General features: G+C 41.3%; 1 long non-coding RNA gene across 1 annotated transcript; it reads left to right on the forward strand.

Moving 5' to 3' along the window:
* The first annotated feature begins 3,980 nt into the window (after positions 1-3,980).
* On the forward strand, positions 3,981-5,943 carry LOC125517185 (uncharacterized). The gene is made up of 2 exons (XR_015608063.1): positions 3,981-4,015; positions 4,708-5,943. It is a non-coding gene; the product is annotated as an uncharacterized LOC125517185 (long non-coding RNA).
* Positions 5,944-8,129: the final 2,186 nt, after the last annotated feature.

Genomic DNA, 8,129 nt, shown 5'->3' on the forward strand with positions numbered 1-8,129 from the left:
TGGGAAACACAAGAGTCAAGACAAGATCAACTTCAACCTTCTTTTCACTCGGACCTCAATCCATTCGGGGGCTAATGATGAGGACATAGGCCTCACCTATATGTCCTATCCAAGGTCATTGTCTTAGAAGCAAAGAAGCTTAAGGGACGACAGGGAGGACCCAACAAAGGTGTCGAGTACAAACCACTCGACACCAGTCACTCGGAGACTCCTCCTTCTTTGGGTTACTCGACTACACGATCATTCGACCATACAAGAATCCATTCGACCTGTTTGAAGACCAAGAGGCGTCGAGAACAGCAACGGGCAAGCGTCCACCCTGTAACCTTTAAGGCCATTAAGGCATTTAAGGCTACCGTTACCAGTAATGCTATCTCTTTATGTACCTTAAACCCTTTGTAACGTGGGCTGCCTGGGGTCTTGACACACTCTATATAAGCCACCCCTCCTCTGAGACAAGGGTTCGCACCCTCTGTAACACACACACATACATAATCCAGTCGACCGCCTATGGGCACCGAGACGTAGGGCTATTACTTCCTCTGCAAAGGGCCTAAACTCGTAAAGTCGTGTGTACAACTTCGCCATAGCTAGGATCTTGCCTCGTGTGTACGTAGGGCTATTACTTCCTCCGCGAAGTCTTAGATCCATGACAGATCGTCATGATTAGGCGAGGGCCTTCATCAACATCAACTTCAATCTCTATCAAGGTCATTGAGGAATCACCCATGGAGCTCGGGGGCTCAATGTCAACATTGACCTCAGGCAACTGTGTTGTTTTATTGGACAGCAAAGTTGTATCTGCCATCACCGCCTCCTCGAGCATCACTGTAATGATTGCTTCTACGAATTTGTGCGGAATTGAGTCTAAAACAACGTTGTAAAATTTCATCATGTTTTGATGGGCGAGTCTCCATCAATCTCCGATATACCGGAGATCTATCGAATCCGGACGGGAATCTGAACGAGTTTGGGGTGAGGAGTCCAACGGTTAGACTGGATGTCCTTTGGAAAATCCAACCGTTCATCGGCTGCGGAATTACCATATCTATTAGCCCTCAGCATTTCACCTTGATCCGACTGTTCAACTTCCCGAAAACTTCCGATGAGTGGGCCAATTTTTGGATATATTTCCTCCGCGAAAACGAATCTGACCCGAATTCAATTTTCTTCATGAACGGGATATTGGACAAACATTTTGAAGGAATTTGTTTCTAGGGTATTGTGTGTTGTTCAAAAACACGTGCCCACAAATTTGGAGTCTCTTCCGAGGCGATCTTCTATGATAGCTCGATACCGATGCTCTAGAAGCCTTCCAATTATTTTGTTGTCGTCGTGTGTTTTATTTGTTTGTTGCATTCATCATCGCATCATTTGCATTGCATCATGCCATCAATATTACCAACCTAAATTTTTTCTCATAAAAAAGTTGCATGGATCTTTGATCCATTTTAATTAAGTGAAATGCACATGGTGATTTCTCTTCAAAACATATTCAAAGTATCGTACTATTATTAGGGAGCTATAATAAACATTCCGCTAATTTGAAATTCACCATAACACACATGTAATTTAATTCCATGTCTTTTCTATTTCAAGTTTGGTCCTCAAACATTGCGCTTCAATTTTTTGTTCCATTCCAAAGCTCCATGATAATTATCAACATCTTTTGACACACATGCAATGTAATTTTATTGGTTTGTTTTGGCCTCTGGGTTACCGTTGCCGTTTCGTTCCAAGTACCTCGACGACCGCTGGTTTCGAAGACCGCAAGTACCACTACATTGACGTGTAATCGCCAAGACTGATGGTGACCTCGAAGCATTTGGATTTGTCAATTTTGACTCCATAACCGAGTACCATTACAACAAGTGTAGCCCAACCGTCCACATGGATCCTACAAGACCGTCAAGTGAACGACTACTTCCACTACTTCCGTCTACACTGCGACCAGTGCTCGCCAACAGGCACCACCTAACCTGTGGGTTTTGGATGCACCAAGTTCCTCTTTGAAACATGAACCACTGCTCCCTCTACGATGCATTGAACCCATCCCCCGTGAACGCATGCTTCGAAGGTATAACCGCTAGGACGACAACTCGTGGATAAGCATGTGTGATGTATGAGATGAACCCTGTGTTTGCATCGTATGTGATTGTCGTTGCATGTTGCTTCGCTTTTGCCATGCCACTGACACATGGGACACCCGGTTACCCGGATCACTTCCCGTCACCCTTGCACCTTCCACACATCTTATACTTGTACCTTTGCATCAACATCTCAATCGAGTTAATGGAACCAAGATGTTGTTGTGGCATCATTTTCGAATTCGTCGCCGTGCACCCCTTTCTTTCCACCACAGTGACAAATGTCTGATATCATCCTTCATGTCCATTTTTTAAAATTGCTTATAACTTGAATATGTCATCCGCATCATGATAACAACATTTAAAATGTTTAAAATGGTTGTTTGCATTAATTTTCCTAAATGCCATGTCAAAATTGTTTATTTCATAACTAAATAACTGTAGCTCTGAATTAAATGAACTTGATATGTAAAGGGTCTAGAATAATGTGTAGGTTAACATGGTGCATTTTATTTTGCTGTTTAACAACATAAAATTGTGTTATAGGAAGGACAACACTTAAGTCAAAAATTACATATAGGGATTTTCCGGAAATGTTGTTTGTTATTCCCGGACTGATTTAAACTTGTCTAGATAGGTAGTATGCATATGCTTGACCTGTTGCCATGTTAAACAACATTTAATCTTGTCTTGTACATAAACAAGAGCAAACTAAATAATTGTTGTGAATTTTCGTCAATATGCAACCTCGTTGCATATTGAGCTTCACTTAACTTGTAGTATTGCTTGTTGCACTTTGCCATGCCATGGCTCATAAATCGAACATGCATCATAATTAGTTGTGCATCATGCCATGTTTATGCTTGTTGGTTTAACACATTGTTTGTTTCTTCTCGATAGTTCCTCTTATGTTGCGATTGTCAGGATCGTTTGACTATGCCCATTCGTCTACTTCATGGATTCTGTCTTCTTCCTAGTAGGATTACAGGCAAGATGACTATTACCCTGGATATCACTTCTATCTTTGCTTTGCTAGTTTTTCTCGGTGTTATTTCTATGTTGCTCTACCTACCACTTGTTTGTCAAACCTCCCAAATTGCCATGATAAGTCTTTAACCTCCAGCATCATAGCAAACCGTTGTTTGGCTATGTTACTGCTTTGCTCAGCCCCTCTTATAGCGTTGCTAGTTGCAGGTAAAGTGGCAGGTTGTTCCATTTTAGGACATGGATATCATGAGATATCACAATATGTCTTATCTTTCCCTAATAATAAAGTGATTATCGCTTCTACCTGCTCGCTCACTATCGTGGCTATTTTGCTAACCCCCATACGTTTTTCAGTAATACAACCCGCAGTCCTTTTTTAGTGGATTCTGAGAAAACGATTCTATTTTACATTAAAACCCCTCTAATTCCGCCTAGGCTCGGAATGGACTGCACCGCCGCCCGCAGCTCCCTCTTTCCCTTGCTCCCCCAGCGGCCACAAGACGCCTTGCTAGCGACCCCGCACCTCCGCCGCGCCCTACCGCCGGCGACCTCCCCGCCCGACCTCCGGTCACTCCGCCGCCTTGGCCATCTCCCTTCTTCTCCTGCTTATCGATCTCCTCTCACCTCTATCCCTCTTTCTCCCTGGATAGGGACCTCCATGGCGCTGTCAACCCTCAATCTTGCCTGACCCGGCCGCCTCCATGTGAAATCCATCAAAAATGGATCCACCCCGGCCAGATCCGCCCGGATCCGACCGGGGCCCGCCGTCATTGCCACAAGAGCGCCGGCCCCGCTCGACTTGCAACACCACCTACAACTGGTAGCCCATGAAGAACCTCATCTCTCTGATTTGCTCCCTATTTGTTGCAAGATGGGCAAGAACCAGATATAGTAGTTGCAACAAAAGGGATGAATTTAGAGGAAGATGCAGCAAGGCAGAGGTAGTAATCTCAAAAAAGTTCTGAAATACAGTAGCGTGAACAGATGTGCTCTTGTTGTCAGTTCAGGTATGGTCCTACTATTAGGTCATTGTCGATTTTTTCTATCAGTTTTGTGGGTATGTGAGCTGGTAAACCAAGTGTGGCTGCTGCCCACTGATTCTTTCCTACTCCCCCAATTTTTCTTACAAAATGCATTTTGTGCTATGATGCGATGCGACTACTACTGAAGATATAACTTTTAAGGATCTGAATATTTGAGCAGAGACCTATTACATGTTGCAGATAGATCGAACTACATTTATAATGCACAACTGAAAGTACTGATGCTAATGGTAAGATAAGGCCACATGAATCCCAATTAAATGGGAAGCAAAGGGTGAAAATGGGACCTTAGAAATCACTATTTATCTATCCTCTGTGTCTTACCAAACTAGTTCATGTGGAGAAGAACATGCTTCCTATATGAAAAATCAATACATTATTATTGTTACTTATCATTGTCTTTGACATAAAATTCAAACATGAGGACTTGGTTTCTTTCTTTTCTACAGTATCCTGATGCATGCGTTGACCATTGCTCTTCAGTTAAATGTTATTTTGTGCTGATTATTTTCATCACTCAAGTGGTGAACTGTAATTTTATAATTGGCAGTAAATCGTGAAGTATCTTGATGCATGCTTTTTCTACACAGGCTTTGCTGTAAATCATGTATTTTCCCCTTACACACAAGGTGCCAGCTTCTAATCAGTCTTTTCAGAATTTATCGATTAAAAGAGCAACTTCGGCATGCAATGGAACCTTTTCAGTAAGTGCTTTGGCTCTGTTTTCATGTCCATGTTTGGAATAATTGCGAATGGTGTCAAAAATAAACTTCTCCTATGAATAACAATCAAATGTTCCCATTCTACTATAGATTTGTTTTCTATATCTAGATGGAAATGTTCCATTATCATGTACTGTCCACATTCTTAATCATCTATGCCGTCCATGTTGTGCTCCCGCCACTGGTTGTGTGTCTGTGGTTTGGGTGGCATGATGTGTTCCCATTCTACTATAGATTAGGATTGCATATCACAATTAGAATAGCTCACTTTATTGTCCAGGAAATAATCATGATTCAGAAGCAAGGGTAGACAATACAAATTGCAGAATACCAACATGTGCATGGAGTATTTGCATGAGCATATAAGAATGCAAAAATATTCATGGCATAAAAAACTTAATTACAACATGGTAGTCGACACGAGGAGCTCGAGCGCCATGGGAGTAGCTCGCGATGGGGCTTGTCGACATGGCTTAGTGATACGTCTCCGTAGTATCTACTTTTCCAAACACTTTTGCCATTGTTTTGGACTCTAACTTGCATGATTTGAATGGAACTAACACGGACTGACGCTGTTTTCAGCAGAATTGCCATGGTGCTATTTTTGTGCAGAAATAAAAGTTCTCGGAATGACCTAAAATTCAACGGAGATTATTTTTGGAATATATAAAAAATTCTAGAAGAAGAATCCACGTCAGGGGGCCCACACCCTGTCCACGAGGGTGGGGCACGCATACCCCCCTGGGCGTGCCCCCCTGCCTAGTGGTCCCCCTGACGCTCCACCGACATCAAGTCCAACTCCATATATTCGTGTTCGGGGAGAAAAAATCAGAGAGAAGGATTCATCGCGTTTTACGATATGGAGCCGCTGCCAAGCCCTAAACTCTCTCGAGAGGGCTGATCTAGAGTCCGTTCGGTTCTTCGGAGAGGGGAATCCATCGCCATCGTCATCATCAATCTTCCTCCATCACCAATTTCATGATGCTCACCGCCATGCGTGCGTAATTCCATCGTAGGCTTGCTGGACGGTGATGGTTTGGATGAGATTTATCATGTAATCGGGTTAGTTTTGTTAGGGTTTGATCCCTAGTATCCACTATGTTATGAGATTGATGTTGCTATGACTTTGCTATGCTTAATGCTTGTCACTAGGGCCCGAGTGCCATGATTTCAGATCTGAACCTACTATGTTTTCATGAATATATGTGAGTTCTTGATCCTATATTCCAAGTCTATAGTCACCTATTATGTGTTATGATCCGTTAACCCCGAGGTGACAATAATCGGGATACTTACCGGTGATGACCGTAGTTTGAGGAGTTCATTTTCACTATGTGTTAATGCTTTGGTCTGGTACTCTATTAAAAGGAGGCCTTAATATCCCTTAGTTTGCAATAGGACCCCGCTGCCACGGGAGGGTAGGACAAAAGATGCCATGCAAGTTCTTTTCCATAAGCACGTATGACTATATTCAAAATACATGCCTACATTACATTGATGAACTAGAGCTAGTTCTGTGTCACCCTATGTTATAAGTGTTACATGATCGATCGCATCCGACATAATTCTCCAGCACTGATCCAATGCTTACGAGCTTTTCATATATTGTTCTTTGCTTATTTACTTTTCCATTGCTACTATTATAATCACTACAAAACCCAAAAACAATACTTTTGCTACCGTTACCACTATTATCATATTACTTTGCTACTAAACACTTTGCTGCAGATATTAAGTTTCCAGGTGTGGTTGAATTGACAACTCAGCTGCTAATACTTGAGAATATTCTCTGGCTCCCCTTGTGTCGAATCAATATATTTGGGTTAAATACTCTACCCTCGAAAACTGTTGCGATCCCCTATGCTTGTGGGTTATCAAGACTATTTTCTGGCGCCGTTGCCGGGGAGCATAGCTCTATTCTTTGAGTCACTTGGGATTTATATCTTCTTATCATTATGAAGAACTTGAAAGATCAAAGAACTAAGATTTTCCCTCAACTACGATGGGAGGTAAGGAACTGCCATCTAGCACTGCACTTGATTCACCTTCTGTTTTGAGAAAACTTGCGACACCTACACATGCTATTGATTCTGATAGGTCGCATGTTATTGATGATGCCACTTCTGCTTTGCATGATATTTATGATGAAACTACTTCTATGCTTGATACTATTGTGCCACTAGGTGAATTTCTTGATGAACAACTTGCTAGGGCTAGAGAGAATGAAATTACTGAAACTGATAATATTGATGAAAGTGATGATGAAGATTCTCCCCCTGGAAATGAATTGCCTGTTGTTCCCGAGGGTTATGTTATGGACGAAGAAACTGCTAGAGACTTTCTTGCTTGCAATGATAGATCTGACCTTAAGAAATTATTAGCTAAGCTTAAAGAAATTTTTTTGAATGCTAGAATGAAATATGACCCTGCTTTTGCTACTTCACCGATCTTTATTACTGATAAGGATTATGGTTTCTCTATCGATCCTTAGTTAATTACTTGGTTGAATCTGATCCTTTTTATGGTTATGAATCTGAAACTGTTGTGGCACATCTTACTAAATTAAAAGATATAGCCACCCTATTTACTCATGATGAGAAAACTCGCTATTAATTTATCCTTAAGTTGTTTCCGTTCTCATTAAAGGGTGATGCTAAAATATGGTTTAATTCTCTTGATCCTGTTTGTGTGCGTAGTCCCCAGGATATGATTTATTACTTCTCTGCTAAATATTTCTCCGCTCACAAGAAACAAGCTGCTTTAAAGGAAATATATAATTTTGTGCAAATTGAAGAAGAGTGTCTCCCACAAGATTGGGGGAGGCTTCTCCGATTACTTAATGCTTTGCCTGATCATCCTCTCAAGAAAAATGAAATACTTGATATCTTTTCTAATTGACTAACCGATGCTTCCAGAGACCACCTGGATAGTTGTGTTGGTGGTGCTTTCAGGGAAAGAATTGTTGATCAAGCTGAATTGCTATTGAATAATATGTTGAATAATGAAAATAATTGGACACTTCCTGAACCAACTCTTAAGCCAACTCCAAAGAAAAGGGGTATTCTATTTCTCATTCCTGAAGGTATGCAAGAAGCAAAGAAATCTTTGAAATAAAAAGGTATTAAAACAGAAGATGTTAAGAATTTACCACCTATTGAAGAAATACATGGTCTTGATAACCCGACACAGGTACTAAAGGTAAATCCTTTCTATAGATTCGATAAATGTGAAATCCCATTTACTAAGTTTGCTAGCCCATGCGTCGATGAGTTTGATGACATTATGGTTAA

The sequence above is a fragment of the Triticum urartu genome, chromosome 6A, assembly GCF_056163025.1.
Source record: "Triticum urartu cultivar PI428250 chromosome 6A, HENAU_Tu73, whole genome shotgun sequence".
Classification (NCBI taxonomy): domain Eukaryota; kingdom Viridiplantae; phylum Streptophyta; class Magnoliopsida; order Poales; family Poaceae; genus Triticum; species Triticum urartu.